The 17,349-nt window shown below is 42.3% G+C and overlaps 1 protein-coding gene across 3 annotated transcripts in view; it reads left to right on the plus strand.

Moving 5' to 3' along the window:
• Positions 1-1,503: 1,503 nt before the first annotated feature.
• Positions 1,504-17,349, plus strand: part of ENOX1 (ecto-NOX disulfide-thiol exchanger 1) — a 509,484-nt gene continuing 493,638 nt past the window's right edge. For 2 of the 3 annotated variants that reach the window (XM_037894600.2, XM_043533288.1), the window contains exon 1: positions 1,504-1,655. The gene's annotated coding sequence lies outside the window, so the exon portion shown is untranslated. Of the gene's footprint in view, positions 1,656-1,793; positions 2,426-17,349 lie in introns of those variants that run through there. The other variant, XM_043533299.1, reaches the window with a different exon arrangement.

Here is a 17,349-nt window from a genome sequence, read left to right on the forward strand (position 1 = left end):
ATACCTGCAGCTGGCTTGTGTCACCTGACTTGGCCTAGGGCTAAAGGCCTAAAAATCTGAAGTGAAACATTCAAGATTGGGCTGGAGCCTGGGCCCCTGTGATGAGAGTCCCCAAGCCTAAGCTTGAGACCAGGCTCTATCCCAATGCCTACATTGCAATTTTATAGCCCTGCAGCCCAAGTCCTGAGAGTGCAAGTCAGCTGGCACGGGCCAGCCACCAGTGTTTTACTGCAGTGCAGACATACCCTTTGAGTCTATCACTATAAGGCACTTTTTAAATCATTCTCAGTGCTCGTCTCTGAACCCTCTCCAATGTATCAACATCTTTCTTGAATTGTGGGCCAAATACAGAGGTAAAATACATGTCCAACAGGAGTAGAGAGATTATGTTAAGGATATTGATTTAGACTCCATACTAACTCAAGGGGTCAGAGTGCCTCTAACATTACTTCCTGTAGCACCCCAATTCTCCTTGGAAGATTCCTAAAGAATTACTGACCCAGTCAAACTGGGCATAAATTTGGGAAACTGAACAGGACAAGAAAGTGGTTGCAGATGTAAACCGTTCACAAGTGTTCTTTAGTACTGGCCTGTGTGTAAACTCCCGAGGCCCTAGGATGCCCCATAAAATGAGCAGAAATAAGGGTTATATTTTTGCTTTGACAGCTGACTTGTCCCCCTCACCCCTTCCTCCCTGTTGAAGGTAGCAGTGTGGGGAACCTCCTACATCTGCTGCTCTATAATTCACTGTATAATTGACCCTGTAACTCAGCAAACCGAATTCAGTGCCCCCTTTCCTGCAAGCTAATGCAACAGAACCTTTCAGGGAGTGAAATGGGGTGGATATAGTTTAATCAACATCCCCCCCCCCCCCCCAAGAGTAAACTAAAGTGGCAACCTGCTGCCCAGCATTCAACACAATAGGGCGCACAGGGAGGCTCTGGGCATCAGCTAGGAATGAGCCGACGTCTCTTTATTTAAAGCACTCTTGTCCCTTCTGCCCTTCTCCCCCAGAGCTCTTGGCTGAGGGCTAAGTCTCTTTGTGTCCCCGCCCCCTACAAGCATCCCCTCCTATTCACTGGCTGCCAGTTTGCCCCGGCTCCTTTCAAGGTCGCAGTGGCGTCTGTAGGTGACAGATTCACCACTTGCTGCCCTGAGGAGCTGCAGCCGCTGCCCCTAGCCTGCTGCATCCCCGTGCGCGGCCCTGGCACGGCGGCAGCTGCCTGCTGCTGCCCAGGCGGATCTGTGCGCTCCCTGCCCCCGCACCAGCCGCCAACCCCCCCTCCCCAGCACACCTGCTTTCCCCGCTGTCTACGGTTTTCCTAAGCGGGGGAATTTTCCCTCGCTCCCTTGCCGCATCCCTCACACTCGCGCGCACCCCCAGCCCGGCACTGACACACACACACACACACGTTTTGGATCAGAGGCGGCTGTTTCTCCAGCGCCCCTAAGCCGGCTCCGCTCGCTGCCGCTGCCCCTGCCCCGCGCCGCCGCTCGCCGGGGCTTCCCGCCGCCACGGGGCGTCCTCCGCCCGCAGCGCTGCAGGCTCCGGCGGCCGGGCTCGCGCTCTGCCCGGGACAGGGGTGGGGGCTGCGCGGCGCCGGCCGAGGGGGAAGGGGCCGCGCCGCGCCCCGGCAGCTCCGCACCGCCAGCAGGTAGGGAGCGTAGGGGCGGGCGGCGGCGGCGGCAGCAGCAGCATCCCCCGGGCTGTGCCGCTTCCCGCGGCTGCCTGGTCGCCCCGCCCGGCTTGGGGGGGAAGCGCTGCCGTGCGGGGGCGGGCGCGGGGACCGGGCAGAGGGGCTCGCCGCTTCCCAGCGCCCATCCGCCGCTGCTGCCGGCTCTGCCTCTTACCCCCCCCCCCCCTCCACGCCGGCATCCCTCTGGGTGCGTGTCCCTTCCCCAGCAGCGCCCTGGCCGCCGCCGCCTCCCCTCCCCCTCGGCAAGCCCAGCGCTGGTCCCCGGGGAGTCAGAAAGTTTGTTCTCCTCTCTTGGGGGGGGGGCATTTTTCTTTTGGCAGCCGCAGGGACGGGCTGGTGCCTCCCAGGTTGCTGCTGGCACTGGGAGTGGGGGAGCTGCGACCCCCTCTCTCCCCCCCCCCCCCAACTCCTGGGCCGGGCTCATTCCTCCTCCCCACCCCACCCCACCCCACCTGTCTGGGCATCCCCCGGCGGGGCTCGCACGCGTGGTGCTGACAGCGCGCAGGGCCCCTGCGGCCCCACGCCTCCTGCCCACCCACCCTGTAGGTCGGGCCCCCGGGGCTCCCTCTTGCTGATTGGCTGGAGGGGCAAACTCTTCCCAGCCCTCCAGCCTGGGGAGCCTGCACTGAGGAGCAGCATCACTGGACCCTGGGTGAAGCCATCCCTGGAAAGTCTCTCTCTGCAGTTTCCAGGACAGTTTGGTTGTAACTAAAGAGCAACTGTACTAGGTGACTGTTTTTTTTTTTTTTCTTGGTCCCTTGGGTGATTACTTAAGACAGGTTTCAGAGTAGCAGCTGTGTTAGTCTGTATCCTCAAAAAGAAAAGGAGGACTTGTGGCACCTTAGAGACTAATAAATTTATTTGAGCAGGAAAGCTTATACTCAGATAAATTTGTTAGTCTCTAAGGTGCCACAATCCTCCTTTTCTTTCTACTTAAGACAGGTTTCGCTGAAGTTGGAAATGACAGGACATGGGTGTGCGGCCAGTCAGGGGCAGAGAGACCCTTAGGTAGCTCTTAAACAATATCGCTTGTGGTAGCGTATTCTGCCTCTTGGCAAGGGGATGGATTTGGTGAGCTAGGTCTTGTCGTCTCTAATTTCTCTGTTCCTATTGAGAGGGTTAGTTTATTGTTGTGTGATATGGAGAGAGCTGGCTTGCATGTCACTCTTACTCTTAATTTTAAATGTACATTGGTAATGACTGTCGGGTTCTTTAAGGAGAGGGTAGACATTAGAATAAATTCAACTCTGGGCTGAGGAGAGGAGCTCTGAGATCATCCCTATGATTTGTGTATTTTATATGCTTTATTACTTTTAATATCAGAAGTTCCATTGTACTATGTCAAAGCTTTGATGTATTTTGGAACATACCTCGTTCATTTTCTCTCAAATTTTAATGCAACAAAAAGGTAATATGCATTGATAAATTAAAAAAAAATTGAAAGGCCTTCGAAATACTATGTGTTGTGTAGGATGTGAAATTTCAGGTGTGCGTGATAGAGGTACAGGTACTCCACAGGTTTTATTTAAAATCTTTCTTTGAGGCTATATCTGTGCATACATATATTCATCTGTCACTTTATTTCTAAGTATGATAGGCTCTGATTCCATCATGTTCTGATGATGCCAGTAACAATCTTTTTAATTCCTTGTTTAGGAAGCTTTGATAGTGTAAAAATATGTGACATTTTTACTGTTAGAATTGTTGTTTGCAATTTTAGATACAGTATCCTGCATTATCCTTTGTTATACTGGACACAGGAGCAACCTTACTTAGACTTCTATCTATCACACTAAGCAATAATTGTTACATAGATAAACGGAAACCCCAACATGAGTACGATCTGAATAGCAAAATTCCCTCCAATCCGAATTATAAACTGTGTGCCTCTCTTGTCCCCACATTCTATTATGTGTAATGTATACAGAACTTTACAGTGCACAATAATGCCTCCCCTTTCTGCTTTAGAGTTTTGTTCCACTTGGAAAATGATATATGATATTCTTTGACACGTTATGAAAAAAATATAGATATGATTGCAAAAAATGATTGTGTTTGTGTGTGTATTTTAGTCGAGTACCTAAATTAGCCTGTTTTCATTGTCCAGGGATGTTTGAATCTTTTTTCTTTAATAAGTTTTAAAAAGGCTTCAAGAGATTCTTATATTCTCTCTCTCTCTCTCTCCATATTTCTCTTAGTCTTTATTTTTCTTATACATAATAAATTAATAAGTGACCTCTGTTAAATTTTAGAAAGCATTATTGCCAGGCAAACTGGGCAATAGATCATGAAATCAGACAATAGTATTTTGTTCCCTAGCAACCACCTACTGTGAAAAGAAAACAAAACGATGGTGGATGCTTCCAAATCATGATAGTCATCGATCGAAACCCTAAAGCGGGTGCAGAACTACAAGTGAGACTTGCTCCTGTTCATTTCCTTTTAAGCTGCTTTTTAAATATTCCACTTTAGCAAAAAAGGGATTTACTTTGTTTTGCAATTAAACAATTAAAATTTCACTCAAATGCTTGTAGCTTGACAGTTCTGCATGTTAGAATAAAAGGACATAAGACTGGTAATAACTAAAGTTTTTGCAAATAACAATTCTAAATAGTTTTTAAAATATTTTTATCGCTGGTTTTTATAATAAAATATTACTAGACCTGTAAAAATCTGACTTAAATCTATTTATTACCCACTGTAACTACTGTGCAATATTTGTTGGATATTATAGGAATGAAAAAGAAGTATAGCATGTGCTCTGTCCACTGTATTTATTACAATTTAACATTTCTTTAAGTGACAGAAAGTCTAGTAAGTAAAAACCTGTGTTGCCTCAAGGTCTTGTGGCCCAACATACTCCCATTGAAATCAATGGATAAACTGCCACAGTGAGTGCTAAACTATTATCCTTATAAAAGTTATTTTGATAATGCAATAATACCCCTAATTTAAGACTATAAACACTGAAATGAAATCTTGACACGGGGCCATATTTTAATCTTAAATGCACTACGTGCATTGCCACCTACCTGAAAAAATCCATTATTGCATGTTGTAAATCTAACCCAGTATCTGTGCTGCTTTCCTATCAGTTTACAACTTTTTAATAAGCCTTAGTGCTCAGAATTCTGGTGGTGATATTGAACTATGGTAACAAAGGGAGTTGTATAGTTTAATGTGATGAGGAGTTTGTGCATTATACTTCTTGCTCCTGTCCCCCTGTAGTAGAATGTTACTCTGAGTGGCCTCTTCCTGGGTGCCCCCTTGTGGCCTCAAGACAACCCTGCAAGCAGCCCCTCACTTCAGTTTCCCCTCTTAGTTCCTCAATAACCCCTCCAAATAGTTTTTACAAATCCAATAACTGCTCTCCTTAGGGTTCAGTTTGAAATGTTCAAAAAATAAACTCAGAAGTCTCCCTCCAGCCTTAAACTGGGCACAGCTCCCAAGTTCTCTGCTGCCTCAGCATCTTCCCTGCTTTACAAGGCTATTCTCAGCCTTCCCCTCTCCCAGTTGTGTGCTCCTGCTTTCTTTTGAGTGTTTGTTGATCCATTCTCACAGGCCTTCCCAGTTATCTCACTCCCCAAGTATCATTTTTTTCTGCTGGAGCATACTCATTTCCAGCAGCCTATACGGATATATCTTTTCTGCTTCTGGGAGTGAGCCTCCCAGCCCAGGTCTACAGACTTGGGGCTTATGCTAGCCCAAGCTCCAGCCCAGCTCAAGTTCCAATGTCTACACAGTTATTTTAGGCACGCTAGCATGAGTCTGACAACTTGGCTGGGAGACTCAGTCCCAGATACAGTGTAGACGTATCCTATATTTCACTCTGTTCTCCCTGAGATCTCTCTCTGCAGAGCCAGCAGCTGGGCTTCTTCCTGCTGCTCTTATAGGGTAATCAGGTAATTCCTTCTCAATTGTGCCTCCTGGTTGGCTGGCCCCAGGCCTCTAGCTCGTAAGGGGCAAGACACCCTGTTAAATTCACAGAAAGTTCTTCATATAGCTTTACATATCGGTCTTCTATAATATAAATAGACTATGTTGTGCAGTGGTTAATTGTCTTCTTCACTCCCAAACTGGTTGCAGATTTGAATCAAGTGAAATAGAAGTACTTACTACGTTCAAGAGAGTTAAAACATCTTGTATTTGCAATCTATAAAATCACAAGGAAGATTTGATACTGGGAGAGCAGCAAACTTTGATCACATATGCATTATTAAACAGCAACATTTTGTGTTCGGTATGGGAACTGGGTACCCTGAGAGCCTTCTGGGGGTTCACAATGTTTTCTAAAGGATCCAGTATGCTGTCATATATGATTAATTGATATCACATACAGGTGTGTTCCTAGCTCATTTAAGACGGTAAAATACACACACACACAATTTGAATAAAAATGATTGAAGTTGAGTGGTGAGAGAATATTATAAATCTGTCAAGTACCAGTGAGTAGCTGTTTTCATATATACATTTCAAAATGCACATTTTAGTAGTGTAGCAGGTGTGCACAATTTGGTGTATAGCAGATTAATCTGGTTTTGGTAGCCTGCATGATTCTGTAGCAAATAATAATTTCTTCAGTATTTTTCTAAAGTGGCACTCCTGAATCTAGAATCTTACAACCAGGTGGTTGACAGACTAATCTCACCATGTCTTAGAATAGTGACAACAATCCCACATCTCCTCCCTTTCCTACCCCCTGCAAGTTTACAGAAAGTAGATGAAGAAAAAAGAAAAGAGAAATGTGTTAGAAAATCGAAAAAGGGGGAGAAAGAAAAGCAAAAACAGGGGAAGAGAATAACTCATCAGTTCTGCACATAAACCTAAGGCATTTAGAAGTGATTTTTAAATACTCTCCATGAAACTCCTGTCATGACAACTGCTGTGGTTTTTACTAGTGGTGAATGTAAACTCTTGGATTAAAACTGCTGTGTTGTTAGGGTTTTACTCTTTGCTACACCATCCCTTTCAGGTCCAAAGTGTGCTGCCCTTTCTCCCTCCTAAATTCCATCCCATTCAAGGGGTAACACTCAGCAGAATGAACAGATAGCAAGTGTGAAAAATCAGAAGGGGGGGAGAGGCAATGGGGGAGGGTAATAGGTGCCTATGTAAGACAAAGCTCCTAACATCAGGATGGTCCTGATAATATTGGGATGTCTGGTCTCCCTAACACTCAGTCTGGCCCACTTCATATAAAAGTGTTCAGCATGCATTAATTAAGAATTTTACATTTTTGTTCCCCAGTGGCCCCTTTTCTGTCTGTGAAATGATGGGCCTGACTAGTTGTCACGGTTTCACAGGTCTGGAGCTCTGGAACAGCCCTCCTTGAGGGTTGCACTCTCTATCGGAGGTAAGTCCCTTGGCTTCACTGTCTCCTGGGACCGAACCTCAAAGCCTTCAGCGCCCCTGCATCATGCCATGAGCTCCCCTCAGAGAGTCCATTCGAACTGGGCACCTGGGGAAGGCTTGCATGACCAAAGGGAGCAATGCACCCCTACTTCCTTTGACTAGAGTGACTCTTGAGGCAACGTTGTAAAAGCAGAAGGGTTTTTTAACTGTCTGGAACACAGTGTAGAAAGTTCTCAGGTCAGCATAGAGAATGGAAAAGAAACAGCAAAGTCCATCTGGGTGGGTACTGAGCCCAGAGTCTCTCCTTTCTGCCCCCTTCTGCGTCCTTGCCCTGAAGCGTGTGACCTGCTTCAGCAGCCTACACTGTACTATCCTCCATGGCCCTCAGTTCTTTGTTGTTCTTCCTGGGCAATGACAGTTACATGATCATTCCCCTTAGCATTTTGTTCTCCTGCTGGCCAAAACTGGTGTGCTTCCTGAAGAGGGTGGGTCCCAGGGTTGTCAGTTGCTGGGTTACGAAATGTCTGGGCCATTGTTTGATCCTAGGCAGCTAGACAACAGTCACACCTGGATCACTACAAAGAATTAACCACCTTATTCCCACCACCTAGTTAAACACGCAGCACATAGAGAAACTGAGGCACACACAATATTCATACAAAATATTATGAAAAAATCCTACTTTGTCACACTAGTGAACTAGCAATGTGTTCATCCAGGCTTTATCTGAGATTAGCGTGCTGTAACTTTGATTTGTGATTTTCATTAACACATTTTTCTTTAAGAGATGGTCACTGTTCATAATAATTTATTGGAAACTTAAATCTAAAATCTTAATGATTGTTGCAAGTTTTTCAATTCATTTTAAAAAATAAATAAAAGAAAAAAAGAGGGAGTGGAGTCCCTATCCTGAAATCTAGGAAATGTTCACACACTTTAAAAAGTAAATCCTACAATAGCAAAAAGCTTAGCAGCCACTGCACACCAAATACCAAAAAAACCCAAAACAACAACCCCCCGTGCCCAGCCAAGCAGTTATAAACTGAAAAGACTGAATATAGTCTACCTTCTCCAGTTACTGACCTCCCAGACATCCTAACTCTCAGACATCCTGACCCCTACCATGCATCCAAAAGCCTAGGGGGAAAAAAAGATGGATTTTGCAGCGTATCGTGAAGAATGACAAATATGGAGCCAGTGTGTGGGGAGCGCGTTCCAAAGCCAAGGGAATTACCTTCTAAGAACCCCCTTCCTCCCCTGAAAATGCACTTTTAAACTTTCACAGGGAAGTGGCAATCTCTCAAATAGGCAGGTCCCCTGTGCCATTTAGAGAATTGTTGTAGGCCTCCTGCTTCCTGGCATTGAATTTTCTTTTCTTATTTTTCCTTGTTTTTTTTCTTCTTTGGAGTGTGTGTGTGTGTGTGTGTGTGTGTGGAAATGGAGGGTATGTCTACACTGCAAAAAAAATACTCCACGGCAGAAAGTCTCAGAGCCTGGGTTCAATTGACTTGGGTTTGCGGGGCTTGCGCTACAGTGCTGAAAATAGCATTGTTAGACATTCTTGCTCTGGCTGGAGCTGGGGCTCCAGCCCAAGCAGGAACATCTACATTGCTATTTTTAGTCCCACAGCGGGAGTCCTGCAAGCCCAAGTCAGTTGACCCAGGCTCTGAGACTCTCTGCTGTGTTTTTTTTTCTTTGTTTGTTTTTGGCAGTGTAGATGTAACCTGAAGCCTTGATTTAACAAAGCTCCTAATTGCATGCCTAACTTTAAGCACATGCTTAAGCCCCATTGGTCTTGCTGAACAAGGAGGAATATAAGCATATGTTTTAAGTAGACTTGGCAGAGCTCCATTTTGATTTATTTTTTATAGTTGTGACAGATAACATTAAAGTTTATTTTTAATATTTTTTCTATTTGTATCTGTCAGGGTTTCCTCTCCACTCTGAACTCTGGGGTACAGATGTGGGAACCTGCATGAAAGACCCCCTAAGCTTATTGCTACCAGTTTAGGTTAAAAACTTCCCCAAGGCACAAATCCTTCCTTCTCCTTAGATGGTTCTGCTGCCACCACCAAGTGAGTTAGACAAAGATTCAGAAAAAGGACCACTTGGAGTTCCTGTTTCCCCAAAATATCCCCCCAAGCCCCTTCACCCCCTTTTCTGGGGAGGCTTGAGAATAATATACCAACCAAATAGGTAAACAAGGTGAGCACAGACCAGACCCTTGGGTTTTTAGGATACTAAAAACCAATCAGATTCTTAAAAGCAGAACTTTATTATAAAGAAAAAAGTAAAAGAAGCACCTCTGTAAAATCAGGATGCGAGATAATTTTACAGGGTAATAAGATTTAAAACACAGAGGATTCCCCTCTAGGCTAAACTTCAAAGTTACAAAACACAGGAATAAACCTCTCTCTTAGCATAGGGAAAATTCACAAGCTAAAAAAAAAATAAGCTAACGCATTTCCTTGCTATTACTTACAATTTTTGTAATCTTGGATGCTTATTTCAGGTAGGTTTTTAGGAGATGGTTTTTCCTACCCTGGTCCCTCTCTGTCCAAGAGAGAACACAAAGAGAGCACAAACAAAACCTCCCCACACAGATTTGAAAGGATCTTCTTCCCTTATTGGTCCTTTTGGTCAGGTGCCAACCAGGTTATTTGAGGTTCTTAACCCCTTACAGGTAAAGGAGGGATTTTATGCTACTCGTAGCTGTATGTTTATGACAGTATCAATTTAAATTTTCAGTTGCACAAAATTATGGGTTTTGAGCTTTTTTCCCCAACTTCTATGTATTTACATTTTCACAGTTGTGGGAAATTATGGGGAGGGTCCCACAATGGGTGGTGGGGGAGGGGTCAGACCATAATAGTTTAATGACAATAGATGTTGAGATTCAAAAAAGGAAAGATTTATAACTATTAACACACAAATGTCAGCATCACATATCAAAAGATATGGGAAGTAAATATCCTTAAATCAATCTCTAAGAAGTTCTCAAGCAGCATTTTTTTTCTTACTTTGCCTATCTGTACATTTTCATTATCATCAATGGACATTTTTTTCATTGTTTTTTGTATGTATGGTGAAATTGACATTTACAGACAGTTCCTGATAATCTAACCCTTCAAAGACTAGTTTTAAGTTTGGCATGCAATGAAATGCTTTGTTGAATTTGGGCTGGAAGCATTTGTATTTTGGGAAAAACATATAACCTTTCAAACTGACAATATTTTCATTAATGATCTAGGAGGGGGAGTAAGAAGAACACAAATAATGAGACAACAAAATTGGGGAAAAGTACAAGTTTCGTGTGGGGAAAGTACCTGAAACATACACACTTGATGGGAGGGAGAAACTTGTGAAGCAATAATTGTGGAAGAGAGCTAGGAGTGATATCAGACAGCAAATTATGCATGTGTGCGACATGGTTATAGAAAAAGCCAGTTCACCTTTGAGCTGAATATGCAAGGGCATTGTGTCATAGAGCAAGGAGGTGGTAATCCCTTTCTGTTAGATGCTGCTGTGAGCACACCTGGAATTTCTGGACACATTATTACCAGAAAGCTGTTGACAAATTGGATGGAGCTCAGAGAAGAGCAACAAAAATACTCGGGCCTGAAGGCACTGGCTTATGAGAAAAAGTTAACAGATACATATAAATAGAGAGAGCGAGGGAGCTTGGCAATAAATAAGGTTAACAGTGTACAGCTATTTCAAGAGTGTTAATATAAAGAATAAAAATAATTATTTAACGTGGTACATGGGAGAATTCCTGGGAGTAATGGGATGAAATTAAGAAAAGGGTATCTTTGGCTGAATATCAGGAAAAACCGCTTGACAATAAGTTGTACTAGGCGGTAGAATAGTTAAGGGAATAGTGAAAGCCCCATTGACTGGGACATTTAAAACTAGATGGGACTAATCACAAATAAATGTTCTGTAGAGAATAATCCTGTATTTTCCAGGTGATGGAGTGGATGATTTAATAGATCTTTTCCATGTGTAAATTTCACTGTTGTAATTTAAGGAGCGGGGGGGGGGTGTGTGTGTGTGCGGGTTTGGAAATTAGGACACATTTTGGGTCTAGCATCCTTGACACGGGCTCTCTCTGCCTACAATATTTATATTATGGCAAAGTAATTTCTAGAGTAAGAAGAATTGTTTTGAGCTTTGTAAACATGTATTGTGATCCTATCCTAAGTCATAGGGTCAGACTGAGTTAGAACTTTAATAGGGGACATGCAAGAATCACCTCCAGCAGATGGCATAGGAAATGCTATTGACTTTTCCACTCAATCAGCAACCTGTAAGGGTAAGGGACATTGTGCTGCTAGAGCATCCATCTCTTAGTAGCACTGGGGCTGGTTTTATTTCTCAGCTAGGTGGCATTTGGGGCTGTTGCCTCCCTATTCCTGCCTCTGAGCTCACAGCAGCTGCCTCATGTGATCTGGGTGGACTCTGGACAGCTGCTCATCAGTGCCCCTCTGGCTGCCTGCCACACTAGTGGAGGGGAGGAGAGAAAACCTCAGAGAACAGGGTAGGCTCTGGATTGGCCTTGCTTGAGCCCCAATGAAGAGAGCATCTAACTCCGCTCCCCCAGGCTGAGTGAGAAGGGTAGGAGGAGGAGGAGAACCTGGACAGAAGCCTGCAGCTGAGAAGCTGTGGTGCTAGCTCTCACCATATTTGGTGAATCATAGAATCATAGAATATCAGAGTTGGAAGGGACCTCAGGAGATCATCTAGTCCAACCCCCTGCTCAAAGCAGGACCAGTCCCCAATTTTTTTTTTTTTTTTTTTTTTGCCCCAGATCCCTAAATGGTCCCCTCAAGGATTGAACTCACAACCCTGGGTTTAGCAGGTCAATGCTCAAACCACTGAGCTATGGTGTTGGTCTTGAAGTCCAACCCCCTGGAATCATGTTATTACCAGAGAATCTCCTGGTTCATTTAAAAAACAAGCGTTTCTAGCTGTCACGTTTTCAGACAAAGGACTGCAGTGTGACCTGCAAGCACGCAATGACTTGGAACCCTGCAGGCTGATAAAATTAACCAGGAGCTTGCCACCTAGAAACAAACCCCATGACTCCTAAATCAATCTCAGGCTGTGCTAGGCTCCAACTCATGATTTTTACATTCTTGGGTTACCAGCGCAGAAGATGGAGGCCAAGAATCAGCAGGCCTACATGCAAGCCAATTCCACTGAGCTGAGGGAGGTGGGAGATTGGCTAGCTGGGGTTGTTGCAGGGGCTAAGGATGAAATGACTGGGATTGGCAATGCATTGCTGAAGGCAGAGAATCAGTTGGTGGATTGGGGGATGCCTGTGGGGCAATGAGTGGACTGAGTATGGGACATGGAATGGTTGGGTTTGGGTCACAGAGAATTGCAGAGAGTGAAGTTGGGGCAGACTGAGAATGATTGAATGGGAAACAGAGTACAGATTGGTGAAAACAGATCATTGAAGGAGATGGCAGAGAATGTATGAGCTTTAAGAGGACTACTTGTATGTGTTAAAGTTACTGTCACACACAAATGTTTGTAGGATCTGGGCTTACATAGTGGGATCCTTTAGAATGACAGAATAAGATTATTGTTATTCTGTCTGCCACTCTTCCAAAGAGAAATGATGCCATCAACAACCTTAGCATCAGTTTAATGTTTATGTTGTTTTTGTGTCTTTATTTTTACTTTTAACATAAATGATTCTTTTTTAATTAATAGTACTTTAGCATGGCCTACAGATACTTGTAATATTGCTTTAGCGCACAGCAGATTAGGCTTTAGGTATACTTGATCTCATCAACAGACAACAAGAAATGTGTTCTTGTTAAATATTTGTCCCTGCTCAGTATGATTTTAAAAAAGCCAAATTGTCAAATAAAAATATTTGGTTGCCTAATTTTTTGTGTAAATTTTAAAGGGGAGCTCAGCTCATAAGTTCCAACAAACAGCGGGAGAAATTTAGATAGGCAGAATGTAATTATTAGAGTTGGAATTTGGCCGGGATATCGGTATTAATGCCCTTTTAAGAAACCAAAGATTCCAAGGGGAATGTGTGAGTAGAGTCGACTTCTTCCAGTCTTAATCCTCATTATCTGATCATTTTTAAAAAGTTCAAGAAAACACACACACAACCATGCGTGTTATGATTTCAATAAAAATCTTACATTTCTATAGTGTCTTATATCCTGTAAGATGCTAAAGTGCTTTACATGTTGTACAGGAGTGGTTCATATACAGTTGAAGGGCAGCCACCTCTGGAGTGGAACATGACAGGTTTAACAGCATACTGCAAATCTATTTAGACATTTCTAATGCACCTATCAGTGTTGTATAGAAAAACTCTATTGTGGGAAGTGAGGAAGAAATGAAACTATGTATTATCCAACTAAAATTGCTAGCTGAATTTAGGAGGATACAATGTCATTATTTAAATTAGATTGCTCACAACAATCATGCTAACACACTAGATCTTATGAAAATGTTGTGGAATCTTTAGTGATGTCAGACAGTTCTATCTTTTATCTGAAAGTAACAGAATGTCTCTTAATATTATGCTGGTGTAACAGGATGGTGAAGGCTGCTGTCCTATTGTACTGGTTGGTCTGCATACAAAATAAGAGCTTACTACTGCTACCAGTTAACGGAGTTACCCTCAAGTGGTAGAGGCCTGTGGTTTGGTGCCAGAAGTCCTTGATTTTAATCTCCGCTGATGACGTAAGGTGGAGGTTGTAACATTATTTCAAGACTGACTCAGAGGAAAGAGTTACATTTACTGAGTAAGTGACCCACTTAGTTCATGAGGGTTTTCCTTGGAAGTGTGACCCAACTTAGCTGTGAGACCTTATGAGGTCACAGACGAAGATGGAATAGTTATAAACACATACAAAAAACTTTTACAATCCTGTGCTGCTGGATGAGGATGACAGGCACATACACACAAACTCTCTTGACACATTTACTCGGTGCAGAGATGCAGCATGTTCATGCTTATTCATGCCTCCCTTCTACACAGATGTCTTTTGCAGTCTACATAGTGACAATGTAAACAGAAGGGTGGTCAGCAGTTTTATTTTAATGACAGTTTTAAAAATTGGAAACTGTTAAGTACAAAAGAGATGGAAATAAATTCTGATTTCAGATGTTTCTTTAGTTTCTTAAAAATAAGTGCTCCTCTGGCAGATTTCTTCTTGAAAATGAAAGAACATTTTGCCGATTTAGGCAATCAGAAAGTGCACATACATTAAAGGTGTGAGGAAGTACCAGGAGTGATGATATGTTTTTTGGGATATGGTCATTTGCCCTGACCATCTTGGCTAATAGCCATTGATGGACCTATTCTCAATGAACGTATCTAATTCTTTTTTTAACCCAGTTTTAATTTTGGCCTTCACAACGTCCCCTGCCAATGAGTTCCATAGGTTAACTGTGCTTTGTGTAAAGTAGTACTTCCCTTTGTTTGTTATAAACGTGTTGCATATTAATTTCATTGGGTGACCCTGGTTCTTTGTGTTATGTGAAGGGATAAATATCCCTTCCTTATTCACTTCCTTCACACCAGTCCTGATTTTATAGACCTCTATCATAGCCCCCCCGCCCTTAGTCATCTCTTTTCCAAGCTGAAAATCCCAGTTTTATTAATCTCTCCTCATATGGAAGCTGTTCCATATCCCTGATATTGCTTAGAAAGTAGAGAGTGGAGTTGTCAACTGTTAGAATGGGTTTGATTTGTTAAAATCTGAAAACTGAAAAATCCTTTAGGCAGATTTAAGCTTTCAGGTCCACTACTAGATGCTGCAAGTGAAGAAACAGAGGGAATGTTGAAAGAAGAACGAAAAGAATCAATATTGACATTAATGCAAGGTGGTTGGTTGAACATGAAAAATGACCTGACAGTGGCGACAAGCCTCCATACCAGGAAAAATGCATTCCTACTTAATGCTATTGATTATATCTCCTGAAAAGAAAATCACAAAATATTGTGTCCAAGTTTTTGAACAGGTCAACCAAGAACGCTGAGAAAAGCATGAGGTGTTCTTCAAATACTTAGAGAACTGCTCCCCTTCTCCCAAAAAAGAAAAAGAAATGGAGATCTCTTCAAGTGCAATCTTCTTAAACTTCTCACGCTTGGGTGTTCAGGACATTGTTTAAATCTCATAGAACAACAGTCCTAAAGCACATTGTGTATTTCAATAATTCTTCCACAACCACCATCATCTTCATTGGTGGATGGAAAAAGGACGATTTATGCCCTAGCTTCCCAATGACACTTGTTGGAACCCTCAGGAAGTTGGTCTCTATATTTGATCTAGCTATACCATAAGTGCATATAAATTTGCATAGAGCATGATTCTTGGAGGACTCTGGTCAAAACATTGTATGCATCTTATAGAACAAGGGATTTTACAGAGAATCTCAAAATTTAGGAAAGCAACTGAAGATGATTTTGAAAAGACTTTGGCAGATTACAGGCTGATGACACCTCAGGCTCAGTGGAAATCTATCTTGATTTAGTTAGTAACCAAAGAATTGGAGCCACACAAGGACAAAATTGAAAAATGATTCGGAGAAGCTGTAGTAGCTTAATTGCGAGATTGGATCCTAAATATAAAGGTCAAAGGTTGAATACAAGAAGTAAACCTGAAATACAGATGATTCGGGCAAAATTCCTTTCTGTCACTTAAAATTGAATATCTAGATTTCCACCCTAAATCTATGTTTGAGGGAAGGTCATAATTCATTGCATCAAATAATGGAAATTTATGGAAGTAAAATCAAGGAAGACAAGACAAGTGACTTCAGATATCTTAGTTTTGAAAAGACCTGCTCTCCTGTCCAGCCAGCTCCTTAATTGTGCATTTTATTAGCACATTTGTTCTGATTTGGTTGAAACATTGCATTGGGCTAGGATGCTGGGAAGGTGAGCAATTTCTTAAAAGTGTATCTGTATATAAGGGTAGATACAAAAGAGTGAGAGGCCTGACTTGATGATAAACTCATGTCTCAGCTGTTGTATTCTTGTATTTATTTATAGAGTTGCAAGCTTTTTATTTTGGACAGTGTGTGAGCATTTTCATGTCTGAGGGATAATCATGTTTACAAAGTGAATTGGATAACGTATTTTGTGTTTAATAAAATCTTTATAGGCTTTTTTTTAGGGTGTTGTTTTCTCTCTGACTGTGTACTTGTGGGAAGGGAGAGAATTGTTTTTTGCAGAAGGGGGTGGATAATGGATCCCATTTTCTACCAACTTAAAATGCACAGTAACATCCACATCATTTGTGAAGAAAGTAGCATTTAGATTAATAAAAATAGCAGACGATATTAGGAGCATCAGGGCAAAAAGACTCCTTTTGCAATGTTTTCTGGACTGTCGTGTGAAACAAATTTAGTTCCTGTGCATGACACATTGATGGAGATTGCCTCCTTTTAGGTATGTATCGGTCAAGTGTTCAGTTAGAATTAAAATCTATAAAACCAGATTCTGATCCATGCTGGCTTAAATCTGGAGTAACTTCACAGACTACAATGGAGTCTTTCTTGATTTACATCAGAACAATCGGTCATAAAAGGATATTCAACTATACATTTTCTAAATCTCTGGTCAGTTAGTTACTTAATTCAATGTTGTATTCATTCTGAAGCGAGGTTGGTTAGCTTGGATTTGTGTGTGTGTGAAATACCACACAACTAATGCATAGTGGTGGCCTTAACTAATTGTATAATTATCCAGATACATAATGCTATCATTACCTTGAGTTACAATGTAACTACTGTTATTTTCAGTTGAGAGAAACCCTATTGTTGTAATGAAATAAAGCACATTATTTTGCAGTAAGTATGCAATTAGCTCATATAACCTCTATGCTTATTGAGCCTTGTAGAAGATCCAGGGTGACATACAGTTATGAGAACAGAGACCTGCAGACTGAAGGGGATAATACTGAAGTTAATATCAAAATTCACAACAGTTGTCAATAAAATGTCTCTAAAGCATCTAACTTACTAGTGCCATGTAAATATTAACAGATAATTATTGTTTCAGTTATTATTATTTCTTTATTTTTAGTATTCTGAAGGATGGAAAGAGTAACTGGATAAAATTGGGTGGATTCCTGTGTTTCTTGAGCACCTTTCTGTGCAGATATTTTAGTAAAAACTGTTATCCACATCAAACAGTATGAAATCTGTTGTCATACACACGGTATCCATTACATGGATCATCGCTCATGTTGTGCTCCCTGTCAGTACCTGGCCCAGGTTGGGAAAACTAATGATCCAACCAGCAGACCAAATTTGGTGA

Source organism: Chelonia mydas, chromosome 1, assembly GCF_015237465.2.
Source record: "Chelonia mydas isolate rCheMyd1 chromosome 1, rCheMyd1.pri.v2, whole genome shotgun sequence".
Taxonomy (NCBI): domain Eukaryota; kingdom Metazoa; phylum Chordata; order Testudines; family Cheloniidae; genus Chelonia; species Chelonia mydas.